The sequence below is a fragment of the Lynx rufus genome, unplaced genomic scaffold (assembly GCF_022079265.1).
Source record: "Lynx rufus isolate CCGP_SWC_20201006 ecotype Redwood Valley unplaced genomic scaffold, mLynRuf1.p SCAF_9, whole genome shotgun sequence".
NCBI lineage: Eukaryota > Metazoa > Chordata > Mammalia > Carnivora > Felidae > Lynx > Lynx rufus.
Window position 1 is genome coordinate 82,398,105 of NW_025814897.1, and position 17,682 is coordinate 82,415,786.

The window sequence follows — 17,682 nt, forward strand, 5'->3', positions numbered from 1 at the left end:
TTATCCTTTTAAAACTCAGCTCTTAGAGACCTGTGGTTGTCCTTGGTGTTCATTCTTAGTTATATCTTCATTCAATCCATCTTCTATTCATAGTTTCTTTCATGAATCCCTCACTTCTCTCTTAGAATTTTAGAGACCATAAAATATGTATATAATGTGTGTGCATGCATTTAAAAAATGCTTACTATTTACCAAACAGTGTTAGGTATTTTATGTGACTTTTCTTTTTTTTTTTTAAATGTTTATTTTTATTTTTGAGAGAGAGAGAGAATGAGTAGGGAAGGGGCAGGGGGAGAGGGAGACACAGAATCCAAAGCAGCCTCCAGGCTCTGAGCTGTCAGCACAGACCCCAAATGGGGGCCTCGAACTTGCAAACCACAAGATTAAAACCTGAGCCTAGGTCAGACGTTTAACCAAGTGAGCCACCCAGATGCCCCTTATGTGACCTTTCATAGTCAACTCTCCCAACAAACCTATGCGGTATACATAATTACTATCCTTGTATGTGTGAGTGTGTTTTTTAAACAAGGTTAGAGAGGTTAAGTAATTTTCCCAGGCAGTTTGTAGCTCTTCCTTACTACCCTCACTCTGCAAGGAGAACTGAGATTCAGAAAGGTTGACTATCTTGCTTAATGTCACACGATTGCTAAGTGGCACACCTAGGATTCAAACCTACATTTTTCTTGAGTCTGTAGTCTGAGCTCTTACCACCCCTTTCCTATAACTCCTGTGCTATAACTCCTTCCTTTCTTTGAAGTTCTTGACATCTGCTTTCTTAAAATCTTCAGCACATATCAGCCTCTGCAGTATATTTCCTTTCCTCATTACAAATGCCAAGATGACGCGGTAACCATTCAGTTCCTCCTTGTCAGAGAGAGAAGTTGGTCCAAAATAGTCTTTTTCCTGCAGCTTCTATTATTTCAGAGCTGATATTCAATAAGGTAAGTAAAACAATTTTTAACCACTTTACTTTGAGCTCTAAAAGACTTCTAGTAGATGTCAAGAGAGTTGAGATTTCCCGTCAACGTGTAGCTTGTCTCTGTGCCAATTTCGTCACAGAGGCACTCCAATATTTTAGTATATGATAGTTCCCGAAGACTTGCAGGAAATCAGATGTACAGGTATTAAATAGTAGACTAGGTATTTCAGTGGAGGACTCTGTTTCCAGAGTAATAATTTTAAAAATCCTTAATTATATCACAACTTTTAGAGAAAAAAGTTGAGGCTAGTTCTGCTTTCTAATAAATTTTCTTTAATATTATTATTTTCCTTTAAAATAAGCATCAGTGGACAGCTTAATCCCAGTGAGCACAATTGATGGCAAAGGATCCACTACTTTTGACACAACTAATGACTTCAATCTTGGCTTTAGTTGTAATAAGCTTAGGAGAAATATATTACTCAGTAGTAGCATTGATATTAATCTTTCTATTTCCCACTCACATTTTAGAAAATAATCACAAAAGGGTATGTAGTAGAATACTCAAATAATTGCACAAACACTGTAGTAAGGACAAAGGTGGCTACATGGCTGACACTCAGCTGTCAACCAACAGGCGATGCCACTGAGTGATAGCTTGAAGTGTTTATTCAAAGGTTCATGGATGAATGTCCAAATGCAACATGTAAGTTTAGGAGTTTTAATACATAAAGTTGCTAGGATATTTCAGGAAGGCACTAACTCTCTATAACTTCTATTGATTAAATAAGCTGTAGCATGTTTCCCTATCAGTTCTGTTTCATTCCCGTTTTGTCCTCACCCAAGCTGTCTTCACTATGCTCACGTTGTCCAGTTTGAGAACTCCCACTAATCTTATACTTTATTTGTCTCTGGGCTTCTTCCCTTCATTTTGTATTTGATCCATTTCTTTCCAAGAAGATATTCCCTTTGGTTGCAATATTATTGATAGGAATTCTACCAAATGTCAGGAATACCTAGGAGTTATACTTCCTTTCTTACATTAAAATACCAAATTTGCCTTTGTTATCCATTTTAGTCAAGGTTCTTTATTTGAAACTAACAGAAATCAGTTTAAATTAGCTTAAGCAAAAACTCTAGGATAAGAAGTAAAGTTGAGCTTTTTTGAACAGGTTGTTCACTGCTCTTTGCCCCTATGGGGTCCACTTGGTGGTTAAGGCTACCTCTTCTATGGGAGCCATAAGCAATGAATCATTCTTAAAATGAACATTCAAAGATCCCATTAGATACCTTGCCATTACCCTTATAAAAACACTTATGGTTGTTGTAGTCAATTTTTCATGTTTTCACAACCCCCATTACTTTCCAGGTAAGCACAGTGTCATGTACATAGTAGATGCTGACTATATGTTTGTGGAATGAATAGATGTTATACCTCACTTTTCAGCTGCTGTCATGTAGTCCTTCTTGGCTATAAAGGAGATGTGACAGTGACACTCCATTGACTGGCAGAATTGATTTGACTGATCTGACACTTAATCCTTGTGTTTTCTGCAGATCCTAATTTTCTATATAATGCATGAACATCTTAGAAGATGAAATAACACCAGTTTGGGATAATTATCTTAGCAAACTATCTGATTAGTTTTCTTTGAAAGCCAGATTTCCTCATTTGAAAAATTGTTTTTTTTTTAAAATAATTGAACAGTTTGAATTACAGATCTGAATTAAGGAAATCTTTGCAAGAATAGACATTATTTTACTTTTTTTTTTCATACAAATGTTATCTTCACTTGAGTGTGAAAAAAAACTTAGTGCTTTAAGACGCCCTGGTGGTGAGATGGTTGATAAAGCTGGAGGAAACAGTAGGCAGTTCCTTAGCAAAGTTGTCATATACCAAACCCTTCCTGTTTGGGACTCCTTCCCCGTACTGTTCCTGACCAGGTTCAGTCCCCGGGACCCTGGTCTTCAGACCTGCTTTTCTCTTTGCATCTTAGCAAGTTCTGTCTGATACCCAACCAAACTCTTCCAATCCCATCCTCAACAACTCCAGTCTGGCTTTCCAGTATTTATCTTTAAATATCTCATGACATCCTCTTGTGAAATTATTAATTGTGATTCGACTACATGTTAAGCTCTACCTCCCACACCACAGCCTGAGTCCCAATTACACATACATGCTACAGATTCTGTCCCCTCTTTTGAGGGTACAATTTAATAATTAATATATTTTTAAGCACAGGTCTTTGCATCTGCTATAATGAAGAGCTATGGCTCATTTATTATTATGAACATCAGTGGTAGAGTTATCATACAATGTATTGCCTATACTAGGAAATGTTTGAGTGTGAAAGTAAGCACTGTTAATAATTATTCTGGGGGTTCCTGGGTGGCTCAGTTGGTGAAGCATCTGACTTCGGCTCAGGTCATGATCTCACAGTTTGTGAGTTTGAGCCCCACGTTGGGCTCTGTGCTGACAGCTCAGAGCCTGGAGCCTGCTTCAGATTCTGTGTCTCCCTCTCTCTCTGTTCTTTCCCTGTTAATGCTCTGTCTCTTTCCTTAAAAAAAAAATTTTTTTTTAATTTTTTAAATAATTATATTTAAATATATACCTGGAATAACAGGTATATATCAAATTTATATATATATATATATATATATATATATATATATATATATAAATATATACCTGGAATAACAGGTATATATTAAGATTGTCCTGGGCAGACTGGAACTGTTGTCACCCTAATTATTAGTGATTGGTTTATCTATGAAATTTTTTTTTCTAAAAATTGAGACTCATTTATTTTTCTTGACATGCTTAAATCTCTCTTTGACTTTGCTAATTTTTGGAAATGAGTTATTCAAGAAATAGATTAAGGACCACACTTATTGAAAAGCTCTATGAAAGCAAACAAACACTGTCCATCGATAGATGAGTGGGTAAAGAAGATGTGTATATATATACAGAGTATAATAATATTCCATTTCATATATGTATATATATATATGCATGCAATGGAATATTATTCAGCCATTAAAAGAACAAAATCTTGCCATTTGCAACAACATAGACAGAGCTAGAGAATATAATGCCAAGTGAAATCAATCAGTCAGAGAAAGACAAATACCATATGATTTCACTCATATATGGAATTTAAGAAAGAAAACAAATGAACAAAGGGGAAAAGAGAGAGAGAGAGAGACAAACCAAAGAAAAGACTCTTAACTATAGAGAACAAACAGAAAGTTACCAGAGGGGAGATGGGGGGGAGGGGTGAAATAGGTGAAGGGGTTAAGAGTACACTTATCACGGTGAGCACTGAGTAATGCAAAGAAATGTTGAATCATGATACTGTATACCTGAAACTAATATAACACTGTGTTCTAATTATACTGGAATTAAAATTTCTAAATTTAATAAAATTTTTAAGAAAGCAAACCAACATCATCCCAAGGGCCTTGGGCTTTCAAAAAGAAGGAGCAGTTGACATTTATTAGTTCCTTTACAGGGATAGGGGCACACGCACACAAAATAAGGATTTGATTACACTGTCAGTTGGAGTTGTATACTTCTTTCTTCATTCATGAGTAATTAATTACCAGCTTCTTTACATTAGAATGGCATTAGTTCTTTAGGTTCTCTTGAGAAGCCTCTGTTACTTGGACCAGTTACTTGGGACCAGTGCGGACTGTGAGGTTCCGTTATAGAAACACACATCCAAAATGGACTACATATTTTAACTTCTGTTATATAGCAATTTCTAAATCTCTAAGTTTGAAATAATTCTTTACTTCTACATATATATAATCATAGAATATCTGAACTGATACAGACCTCAAAAATATCTAATCCAGGGGTTCTCCACTGCAGCTCCATATCCGAATATTTGTGGAGCTTAAAAAACAAACAAACACCTTTGTCTTTCCTCTTTCCAGACATTCTGATTTAACTGGTCTGGGGTGGGACCCAGGCACAAGCATTCAGGGGGGAAAATGCCTCAGGTGATTTTCATGAGTAGTCAGGACTGAGAACCTCTGGTTTAATTCAACTACTTCATTTTCCTTCTGAGAAACCGAGGCCCTTTTACTTCAGCTGTCACTGTGGGTTAACAATCCAAATATTCCTGTGAATTGTGAGATGTTTTTAAAAGGGCTCTGTGAATGTGACATCACTTTCTTTATTTAGAACTGATCATAATTTTTATGGCTTCCAACAGATGTCTTGGTTTCTTGAATTATCCTTTCACGTCACAGGGCTTCTAAAGAACTTGCTGCCAAAGGAGCCGGAAGGTATGCCGGGCTGTTGTTGTTGTCGTCGTCGTCGCCGTCGTTGTTCTCCAGGTAGTAGAGCATATTTTAGCTTTTTAACTACTTGCCGGTATTTTTCCTTCAATCTCTTCATTTATCTTTTTTGCCCACTGAAGTTTGTCTTCTAACGCCAGATTATGGTCATATATCCCTGAAGACCTCACCACCTCCGAAATAGTTTCCTTTTGCTTTGACACCTAGGTGATAGTTGAGCTCAGGGGCAGCAGAACTGGCCCATGGGTCCTTTTTGGCCAGCTGCCTGCTTTTGTAAAAAGCGTTTTAGTGAAACACTGTCCTGACCACGCACTTAGGGATTGTCTATGTCTGCTGTCAAACACAAGAGCAGAATCGCAACACAGTGTGTGACCCACACCACGGAAGATGTTTACTACTTGGGTTCTTCATTGAAAAAGTTTTCTGACTTCTGGTTTAGCTAGTTCTAAAATTCTTGGACTGCAAGGCATTTTTAGGCATTGCTCCTCTAACTTCTAATGTTAAAAGATGCTGCGAAGATGTCAGAGGCCATCGTGGTTCCCATTCACCCTTCCTTCATCCACATTAATGACCTGGCCTTTTTGTCTGAATGCCGAAATTCTATCTTTGAAATCGAGTATTCTATATCTTGGCGTCAATTGTTTTGCATTAATTTTCTTGGAACACTCTATACTTGATTCTTTTCTTCTTTCTTTCGTTCTTATCTATTTTGATTGTATACAGAATTGAACACCTATAATCCAAGGATACCAGTTATGTACCTTTTCATTTAACTTTGACTTCTGTAGTGCTTTTTTCGTATTTATTTCATTTTGTTCATTTTTTAAAGCCTTGTCTTCTGTGTAACTTACAATATTCTCAGTAATATCTATTCCTTTCTTCCTTGGCTCTTGTATTCTGCTTTGAGAGTGTTAGAAATTTTATTAAATTCTTAGGGTATATGCCAATATGTTTGATCATAATTTTATGGTGGCAACATTTGGGGGGGGGGAGTAAATGTTTTTCACTGCCATTTGGTTTTTGTTTTTTTTTTTCTTCTATTTCTTTTCTCCTTTCTCTTGTAATATCTTTATGTACTGGTTCCTTTTTAATTGCTATTTATCTTTGAGTGAAACAATTTCTTCCTGAACTAGCTATTTGTAGGAAATTCATAGAGACAGAACAAGATTGTATTTCTGAGTTATAAAGAATTCTCTCCAGCTCATAGCTCATTCTCCAACATCCATTTCTTTTTTCTTCAATAACAACAGAAACCAGATTCTATTCATCATCGTGTTCAGCTAAAACCCTAAACTTCCCACCTTTCATTTTAGCTAGTTATGGCTGTGTGACTAACTGTATCCACCAATACGTAAAGCAAAAGTGTTGAGTGTGGCTTCTGGGTAAGCTCCTTGGATATGGGGGAGGAGGGATTACTTCTTACCCTTTCAGTCTGGAATATGGATGTTAAGACTAGAGCTCCAGAAGCCATCTTAAACTATGAAGTAAGCTTTAAGGTGGAAACCATGTACAGAGAGAAGCAGCACAGAAAATTAGGAGCTGGGTTCTCTGACGATACCATGAAGCTACCATACAAATCTTATTTTAAAAATTTAAAATTCTTTAAAAGAAAATTTCTTTTAAAAACAACTTTAAAAATTATTTTAGGGGCCTGGGTGGCTCAGTCGGTCAACCTCTGACTTTGGCTCAAGTCATGATCTCGCGGTTCATGAGTTCCAGCCCTGCATAAGGCTCTGTGCTGACAGCTCAGAGCCTGGAGCCTGCTTTGGATTCTGCGTCTCCCTCTCTCTCTGCCCTTCCCCTGCTCACATCCTGTCTCTGTCTTGGTGTCTCTCACTCTCTCAAAAACAATAAAAACATTTAAAAAAATTAAAAAAATTATTTTAAATGAGTGAAAAATAAACATCTATTATGATGTTAAAGCTTTTGGGGTTTTCTGTTATATAGCTGAGCTTAATCTTAACTGGCACAGTAATAAAACTTATAATGCAGGGTTGCATGAGTGAGTGTGGGTATATGGGTGTGGAGAGAACCATTTTTGCCTTTGTTTTTTTCAGGGCTAATGGAAGGTGGCAGAATGGCAGTTCCAGGTCTTTTCCACCTTGCCTCACCTTACCAACGGATTGCTCCCTGTTAGGAGGTCATGTTTGTGTGGTGCTGCTTTCAACCCCAGCTTCCCCACTTGTCTGGGGTGACAAATGAGGACCAAAGAAGCTTCCATTACAAGCCTGTGCGTTCCACTACCGTTGTTCAAACATGGAATTGGTGGCCTCTCTTCTCAGGGTCTCCCATGTCCTAGGGTAACCAACGTCTGCGGGTTCTGCCTGAGCTCCGTGTTTGCAGGTGGGTCTGGGCACTGCCTTCCCATGGACATCCCTGGCAGCCTCTGCACTGAGCAGCTCCTTCCTCACCTGGGGTTCAGATTGCTAGTTGTTTCCTAGTTTTGCCAAAGATGGAGCTCACATTTCTGTTTTCCTTCTGTTTGTTGTTGCAGGGTGATTTCGGAGAAGAGAAGGGGCACAGGTGTCCTTCCTCCACCAGGTTAAAACCAGAAGTCTCCTTCCTTTATTTTTAAAACGTTTTCATAAATTAGAAAGGGATATATGTTCGTTCATTCTGGACATGTTAGAAAATGCCAAAAAAAAAAAATGAAGGGGAACATTGCTGATAATTTCACCCATCACTGGTGACTCCTGTTAACATTTTAGACAACATTTTTCCAAATTTTCTCCCTTTGAATTTCTCTATAAGTAAATTGACACATAGATAGGTTATCTTTTAAATCTGCATGTTATTTTTTAACTCTATTCATGTAACTTTTTGTGCACATGATATGGAATATCATTGAATAGTCCACAACATTACTATTCATTGCTCTTTGGCATTCCAAAGTGTGACTATAACAAAAGTTATTAACCAATCCCCTAGTTTTGGACACTTCCCCCCCCCCACACACATTAACTATTATAAATAATGCTGCAATGCATTTTTTTTAACTTAAAAAAAAAAAACAGGCTCAGCATGCCCTATTTTTCACATTTCCTTAGTAAAATCTTTCTACCATGAAATTTCAGCTCAGGTCAGATGGTCGTTCATTAGGAATTAGTAGTGGACTATGAGATTCTTCTTATTATTCAAGGTCAGTGCAGAGGCAGAATGGCAAAGGGGAGCCCCAGAGCTCTGTAATTATTTTCAACACTGTGGCAGGCTCATGCTGGAGCTCTGTGTATGCACAAAGGCACAAAAGGCCATAGACTTTCAAGAATTGGGAGACCTGCCCCGCTGGGGATTCCTCACACCTTAAGACCTAAAGGGCCCTCTATCTCGCATGAAGGTCTTTTTAAAAAGACTGCTTATTTTAAGCCAATTTTAAACTTATAAAATAGTTTCAAAAACAGTACAGTTTCCTTTTGTCCCCCCACCCCACATCCCTTAAGATAACCATCTTATATAACCATAGTAGAAGGCTGGAGAACATGATATTACCGTTGGCATAATATAGGCAACTAAACTGCAGACCTTATTTGAATTTTACTATTTTCTCCACGAATGTCTTTTTTTTTTTTTTTTTGTACTAGGATCCTAAGGATGATCCCACATTGTATTTAGCTGTTGTTTCTACTCACTCTTTTCTAAGTTATAAGAGTTCCTCAGTCTTTCCTTGTCTTTTCTGACCTTAAAGTTTTTGATAAACATTGGTCAGATACTTCATGGACTTTCTCTCACTTTGGGTCTATCTGACATTTTTTTCATGATTAGATTGAGGCTATGCATTTTTGGCTAGAATATTAAGGAAATGCTCTTGTATCTGTCTCAGCGCATCATATCAAGGGGTTCATGAGGTTGATGTGTCTAATTGCTGGTGATCTTATTACCTTGATCACTTGGTTAAGTTGGTTTCTGACCAGTTTCTTCATTGTAAAGTTATCACTTCTCCCTTTGTAATTGATAAATATTTTGGGAGAGATACTTTCAGATTATGCAAATCCTATTCCTCCTCAAACTTGTGCCCAATAATCTTAGCTTCCATCAGCATATCTTCCCTGCAACAATTTGTTATGTTTGTCTAACGATTCGTTACTTCCCTCTTTTCTTCTAGGTTTATTAATTAGAATCTGTTGTGAGAAAGAGCTATTGCAGTCCCCCATTTCTTTTATTTTCCCCCCATTTCTTTACATGATGATATATTATATCAGCATAGACACATGGGTATTTATTTTAATCTTATGATACCATTATTTATTTTATTGTTCAAATTGTTCCAGTTTTGGCCATTAGGATCTCCTGCAGTTGCCTCCTGTTTTCTTTGACAGGCTCCCATCTTCAGCATTTTCTTACTTTTTGCCACCACGGTAATTTCCAGGATCATCTTGTGTTTACCCTATCCCTACTTAAAGCAACCACTTCTTGGAGTTCTTTTCATTGAAGGATGGTGTTTAGAGACCAAGATCTGGGCACTGATTGTGTTCATTATTGCTGAGCTATTATTGCTACCAGCAGACAGAGCTAAAAAATATATATATGTAGGTGTATATATGTATGTATATGAACCTCTGTATATGCATATATATACTGATACCTCTGATTCCACTCCAAAACCATGAGATTCATTATAGCATCCTCCTTTATTTATTTATAATTTCTTTTTTCAACAATAAGAAATTCAGCTTTTATTACCCACAATTTATCTATTTATTTGTTCAATTCCTTTTTAAAAAAAAAACGTTTATTTATTTTTGAGAGAGAGAGAGAGAGAGAGCAGGGAAGGGGCAGAGAGAGGGGGAGAGACAGAATCCCACGCAGGCTTCGAACCCTCAGGAAAGACCCAGATGTGGGGCTCAAACTCACAAAGCATGAGATCATGACCTGAGCCAAAACTAAGAGTCAGATGTTTAACCAACTGAGCCATCCCAGGTGCCCCTGTTCAATTCCTTTTTTTTTTTTAAGTTTATTTATTTATTTTGAGAGAGAGAGAGAGTGTGTGTACTTGTGCATAAGCATGCAAGTGGGGGAGGGGCAGAGAGAGAGAGAGAGAGAGAACAAGAATCTCAAGCAGACTCTGTGTTTTCAGCACAGAGTTTGAGGAGTGGCTGGATCTCACAAACTGTGAGATCATGACCTGAGCCAAAATCAAGAGTTGGTCTCTTAACCAGCTGAGCCACCCAGGCATCCCCTATTGTTCATTTCTAATGTTTACATAAAGTAGTTTCAGAATTGCTGGTCTGCACCCCTGTGAGAAACACTTTTGCTAACCAGATCACAGTATTTATACACAGTTCTTTTTTTTTCCTCAGCCTCACAGTATTCTGTCAAGACACATTGTTCCTTACTTCCTTGGGTTGGTTCTTTTCTTCCCCATGCATTTCAGTGGGGTTATGCTATTCATTTATAGTACAGCTATTCCATTCTGGGTCCTCTTTTCCTCATATACTGGTTGATTTTAACTATTTGTTTATTTTGAGGGTAGTTGAAGGGTTTGTGAAACAATACCACAGTTCTAGAAGTCAGTGATGTACAAAAAGATATACATTGAGAGTATCACTGAACCCTTCTACTCTGTTCCCATTCCCCACTCTTCCTACCTCTTTTCCACCTACTTCCTATAGATAACTACTATTTAGTTTCTGGTTTATGTTTTCTTTATTCCTTTTATATTAATGGGCAGATACCTGTATATATTTTCTTACATCTCCTTCTTCTTCCATAAACGATAGCATTTTAGAGGTGCTCTTTTGGGCTTTGCTTTTTTCACTTAACAATATGACCTGGAAATTACTCCATATTTGTTCATAGACATCTTCCTCACTTTTTTATAGCTGCATAGTATTTCATTGTATGAATGTTTCATAGTGTCTTCAACCACTCTCTTGTATATGGACATTTGGTGGTTTCCAGTATTTGACAACTACAAACAAACAAAAAATATTCTTATGTATATGTAGTTTTGCATTGTTGAAAGTGTATCTTTAGGGAAGACTCCTAGAAGTGGGATTGCTGGGTTGAAAGGTAAATATGTATGTAGTTTCGTTAGGTATTGCCAAATTTCTATCTGGAAATGTTGTTCAAATTTGCATTTTCACCAGCAATTAATAAAAATAACTTTTTTCCTACAGCATCACCAACAGAATATGTCGTCATATTTTTAAAACTCTGCTGGTCTAATAGGTAGGACATAAGATCTCAGTGTTTTAATTTGTATTCTTCTAATTATGAGTGAATTTGAGCATTTTTTCTAATGTCTGAGGCTATTTTTATTATCTCTTTTTTGTGTATTGCCTGTCCATGTCTTTTCCTAATTTAAAAAAAAAAAAATTTAACATTTATTCTTGAGACACAGAGTGAGACAGAGCACAAGTGGGGGAGGGGCAGAGAGAGAATCCAAAGAAGGATCCAGGCTCTGAGCTGTCAGCACAGAGCCCCATGCGGGGTTCAAACTCATGGACCATGAGATCATGACCTGAGGTGAAGTTGGATGCACCGACTGAGCCACCCAGCTGCCCCTCCTAATTTTTTATTGACTTTTCATCCTTAGTGTCTCAATTATTAAGAGTTCTTTTTTTTTTTTTTTTTTTTTTTTTTAAGAGAGAGAGCAGGGAAGAGGCAGAGTGGGCAGAGAGACAGAAAGACAGAATCTCAAACAGGCTCCACACCCAGCATGGAGCCTGTTGTGGGGCTTGATCTCATGAACTGGAGATCATGACCTGAGCAGAAATCAAGAGTCAGATGCTTAACTGACTGAGCCATTCTGGTGCCCCTATTAAGAATTATTTAGGGGCGCCTGGGTGGCACAGTCTGTTAAGCGTCCGACTTCAGCCAGGTCACGATCTCGCGGTCCGTGAGTTCGAGCCCCGCGTCAGGCTCTGGGCTGATGGCTCAGAGCCTGGAGCCTGTTTCTGATTCTGTGTCTCCCTCTCTCTCTGCCCCTCCCCCGTTCATGCTCTGTCTCTCTCTGTCCCAAAAATAAATAAACGTTGAAAAAAAAAAGAATTATTTATATATTAAAAATACTAGCCCTTTGTCTGTGGTATAAATTATGAATCTTTTTTTTTCCAGTTTTCCAATTGTCTTTTGACTTTAAGGTGCTTCCATTATGTAGGATGGAGAAGAAAGGAGAGGAATGGATGGTGGTCTATTGATTGCAGGTTTTTCATACAACCCAAAATAAACCCCTGAGAAACTAGAGAACAATGTCTTGTCTAAAGGAGTATTTGACATTAATTGATCTGCAAATTCAGGAATTTAATATTGATTACAGTTGAATACAAGGAAGACATAAGTAATGGCAAGGACTGCTATCAGTCAGGAGACAGTGTTGTACTTGGAGCCATGAGAAATATGTGTGTGTGGTCAGGGTGCTGAAAGACTAGGGCTGAAATGGGCTGTCAAGAATGTATGAATGATTAATATGTGAGTGCAGTGACATGGGTTGCAATATACTGCACATTTGATTGAGTGGAAAAAGTAGGGGGTATCTAGTACCTATAAATGTATGTAGGATTGTTTTAATATTGTGCATTAATAGATACTAGACAGATCCATTAAGAGGTTGTCACCCAAACTCATCAATTTTTCTTACATTATATTTCTTATATCCATGCTTCTTTTTCATTTCCTCTGCTTTTTCTCTAGTTGAGAACCAGCATGTCATGTCTTTGCTCTTGCAATGGTCTCCCAATTAATCAACTTGCCAGTCTTCACCAAATCAAGCTGACCACATCTACAACTGCCAGATCAGTATTTCTAAAGCATCCCTTTAAGCCTCTCAATCCCTTATTCTCCTTGTCCCTACTTCCACAGAATTGCCCAGAATAGTGGGTTTCAAACTGTGTTCTAAGGACCATACATAGTATGTTCCAGAAATATGCTGTTTATTTTTACTCAGCCATTGTCTGGGGGCAGAATAAGTATCCAGTAAAAAAATCTATAAAATGAATGAATGAATGAGTGACTCATTGGATGCTGGGAGATGGAATTTGAGAAGATCAGAAGACTGGATTCTACTTCCTCTTAGATCAGCAGCTCCACTGTTATCTACATATTATGTTGGTATTCGCAAGTTGTTTTATTTGAAAGAGTCTTGTTGCTTTAAGTGTGTTTAAAAATCAACAAATAGATAAAGATGTCTTATTTCTTCTAACATTCAAAACCTCAAACTAATATTCCAAAGGCAATTCTTCCTACTCCCTAAAATGTAGAAGGTATCATCAAGGTTTTTGCTCAGCAATCCTCCCCCCAAACCCATGGCCCTGTGGGGGCTGCCATGTTTGTTCCGATATGATCCTATCTCTGAGAAACAGGTTTTGACTCAAACGTAGCCAATTACAATGTATTGACATCCAGGCCAGAAGTGATTTGCTTGGGGGTGGTCACCTGACCCCAGCTGGGCTCTGAGATTTAAAACATTTTTTTTTTGAAACTGAACAATAACAATCTGTCCATTTCTGTGGCAAAAACTATGAGAAACTCTTCATGTTCAGGTCTCCCATTTTCTAAAATTTAAAAGCAACATCTTTTGTTTAAGATTTTCTTTTTCATTTTTATTAAGTTTTTAATTTTAATTCCAGTGTAGTTAGCACACAGTGTTATATTAGTTTCAGGTGTACACTTAGTGATTCAACAGTTCCATATATTATGCAGTGCTCATCAGGATAAGTGTACTATTTTTTTTCCTTAAATTTTTTTTAATATTTATTTTTGAGAGAGAGAGACAGCGTGAGAGTGAGGGAGGGGCAGAGAGATGGAGACACAGAATCTGAAGCAGGCTTCAGGCTCTGAGCTGTCAGCACAGAACCCCACGCGAGGCTAGAACCCACTGACAGTGAGATCATGACCTGAGCAGAAGTTGGATGCCTAAATGACTGAGCCACCCAGGCACCCCCAGGATAAATGTACTCTTAACCCCCATCACCTATTTCACCTATTCTCCCACCCACTTCCCCTTGGGTGACCACCAGTTTGTTCTCTGTAGTTAAGAGTCTGTTTCTTGGTTTGTTTCTCTCTCTCTGTCTCTTTTCTTTCCTTGTTTGTTTTGTTTCTTAAATTGCACGTATGTGTGAAATCATATGGTATTTGTCTTTCTCTGACTGACTTATTTCACTTGGCATTATACTCTCAGCTCTAACTATGTTGCTGCAAATGACAAGCTTTCATTCTTTTTTATGGCTGAATAATAACTTCCTTATCCATTCATCTATCCATGGACACCTGGGCTACTTCCATAATTTGGCTATTGTAAATAATGCTACAATAAACATAGGGGTGTGTATATCTTTTCAAATTAGTGTCATTGTTTTCTTTGGGTAAATACCTGGTAATGTGATTACTGGATCACATTTTTTGAGGAACCTCCATACTGTTTTCCTTAGTGGCTGCACCAGTTTGCATTCCCACCAACAATACATAAAGGTTCCTTTTTCTCCATATCCTCACCAACACTTGTTTCTTGTGTTTTGATTTTAGCCATTCTGACAGTTGTGAGATGATATCTCATTATATATAAAAATATATTTTAAGTTTATTTATTTATTTTGAGAGAGAGAGAAAGCATGAGTGGGGAGGGGCAGAGAGAGAGAGAGAGGGAGAAAGGGAGAATCCCAAGCAGGCTTTGCACTATCAGCACAGAGCCCGAGGCCGGCCTTGAACCCAGGAACTGTGAGATCATGACCTGAGCCAAAGTCAGACACTTGACTGACTAAGCCACCCAGGCATCCCTCTCATTGTGGTTTTGAGTTGCATTTCCCTGATGATGAATGATGTTGAGCATCCTTTCATGTGTCTGTTGACCATCTTTATGTCTTCTGCAAGTCTTCCAATATTTGGAGAAGGTCCATCTGGAGTGGAGGAGACAGAAGCAAAGATGCAGAGAGGAGAAATGAGAGACAAAGAGAGCATCCTGGTGGCATTTGAGCCCTTTTAAGACATGTTTCTTAGTCTGTCAAAGGTTGGGTTCTATGGAACAAAACTCTGAGATGGAATTTGGGGTACAGGATATTTATTAGGAAACACTTGTGGAAAGGAAGGAAGGAAACCGGGTGAGTAGAGGGAGAAGTTGAACAACACAGCTCTAATGAATCTTTGAATGACCTCATAGAGAGTTCTGTAGTGGACATGACTCATTGAAATGGTCCTGCATGGCCCGAGATGCCCTGACCTTTAACTCAATGTTCAACCCTTTACTTTAGTTATGTGAGACACTTCAATATGCTTTCCATACATTTCTATTTTTGCCAAATCAAGGTCAAGTTAGGTTTTTATCACTTACCACCAAAAAAGTCCAGACTAATATCCTCCAGCCAGATTGCTCCCTAGAATGCTCTGTCTACTCCTTTGGCCATGAGATGCCTGTATGTTTTCTTCTTGGCCCACTCACTCACGCAACAAACATTTCCTGACTATCCACTATGTGCCAGGCATGAACCTAAATCCTACTTTTCCCAAAGCTCCAGTGCCTGCCCCATGCCTTTAGAAAGCCCTTCATAACCTAGATTCACCCTCAGCAGGTTCACCCTCCTCTGAGAGCCATGGTCTCTGCCATTCACTCAGTGCTACTTTGCCTTTTGCTGGACCACTGGCCACTGGTGGAACAGTTTTTGTGGGATATGGACCTCACTGAGGAATGAGATGAGAAAGTTCCTGTGGGACTTGTCCCAACCTCTAAGGGCATCATTCATTACATTTCAGGGTTTTTTTCCCAGGAGATGTTCAGGAGAAATTTCTTTCCTATCTCAGTTTCAGTAGCACATGTGCTTCTGAATAACTACTTGGTTTTTATCTCACCCCCCTGTAAACTGTGTAACTGGCTACATTTCTCCTGTCACACTGGCTGCTAGGAAACCCAAGCCAAATGCATGACACCCTCTTAGCACTTGTGTAACATTTTCTGTCAGTATCACTGACTGTTGTCTTCAGGTAACTGAAGCTGAGGATGTGTTTTATTTGTTTAGTTGAGGTTTCTGAAAAACATAATCTGAATGTCTCTTGGTTGCTACAAACACACCCACTGCCTATTGTAAATACTTGTCATTTCACGTGTGTGCTACCTGCTCACCCTCTGAAATGTTTGATTTTATGTTCTTCATCTGGGGTGTGTATTCAAAAACGTTTTTAATAATATGTTTTATTTGACTTGCCATGTTCAAAATATTATTTCCAGAGCTAATGCAGGTTTTTGGGTTTTTTTCGGTACCAAGCCTTTGGAATCCAGTGTATTTTTTTTATTGTAGTAAAAATATATATAACCCAAAATTTACCATTTTAAGCTTTTTCAAATATATGTTCAGTAGCCTGAAGTACACCCACATTGCTGTATAACCACCACCACCACTCATCTCCAGAACTTTACCATCTTCCCAAACTGAAACTCTGTACCCTTTAAATAATAACTTCTATTTCCCCATCTCCGCAGCCAGTGGCAATAATCATTCTACCTTCTTCCCTGGGAATTTGATTACTCTAGGTATGCCACAGAAGTGGAATCATAATATTTGTCCTTTTGTGTCTGTCTTATTTAACTCAGCATAATATCTTCAAGGTTCATCCATGTTGTTAGTGTGGATGTGTCACAATTCCCTTTCTTTTCTTCTTTAAAGTTTATTTATTTTGTTTTGAGAGAGAGAGAGAGAGAGAATGTGATAGAGAGCAGGGGAAGGGCAGAGAGAGAGTGTGATAGAGAGCAGGGGAGGGGCAGAGAGAGAGATAGGGAGGGAGGGAGAGAGAGAGAGAGAGAGAGAGAGAGAGATTGGGAATCCCAAGTAGGCTCCGTGCTGTCAGCACAGAGCCCGACACAGTGCTCGAACCCGCAAACTGTGAGATCATGATCTGAGCAGAAATCAAGAGTCAGACGCTTAACTGACTGAGCCACCCAGGCGCCCCTCCCTTCCTATCTAAGGTTGAAAAATATTTCATTGTATGTATATGCCACATTTTGTTTATTCATTCATTTATGGTCTGCAATTTTGTATTAGCCTCAGTTCATGTTGTAATGCTTTCTGTTTGTTGATAAACTGCCTTTAATCCTTTTCTGAACAGGATGCAGCATAAATAAATACATTCATAGTTTTCACCTTCAACAAGACCATAAACTCCTTCAAGGCAGTGCCCAGCACAAGCTTGGCACAAAGGGGATGTATGACACATGTAGTCTAAGCACAGGTCACATGGCATCTAAGCTGGAGGCGAGATGACTCTGGAGGGGGCATGCAGGGGAGTGTCAGCTCCTTGGCTGGGGTGCTGTGGGACACAAAACCAAGGTCAGCCTTTGGCAATCATGGCTAAGTGTTCCACGATCCTGTATTCACTTTGCTTCCTCTGTCCGCTCTTCACGATAATCTTAATAATAGCACTATTCACATATGTTGCTTTAAAAACACTGGAATGGGCACCTCTGGGGAGATGCATGGGCTCTTCTCCCTGACTTCCTATTCCAGCCTCACTGCTTGGCGGGGACAAGCACCGTGCAA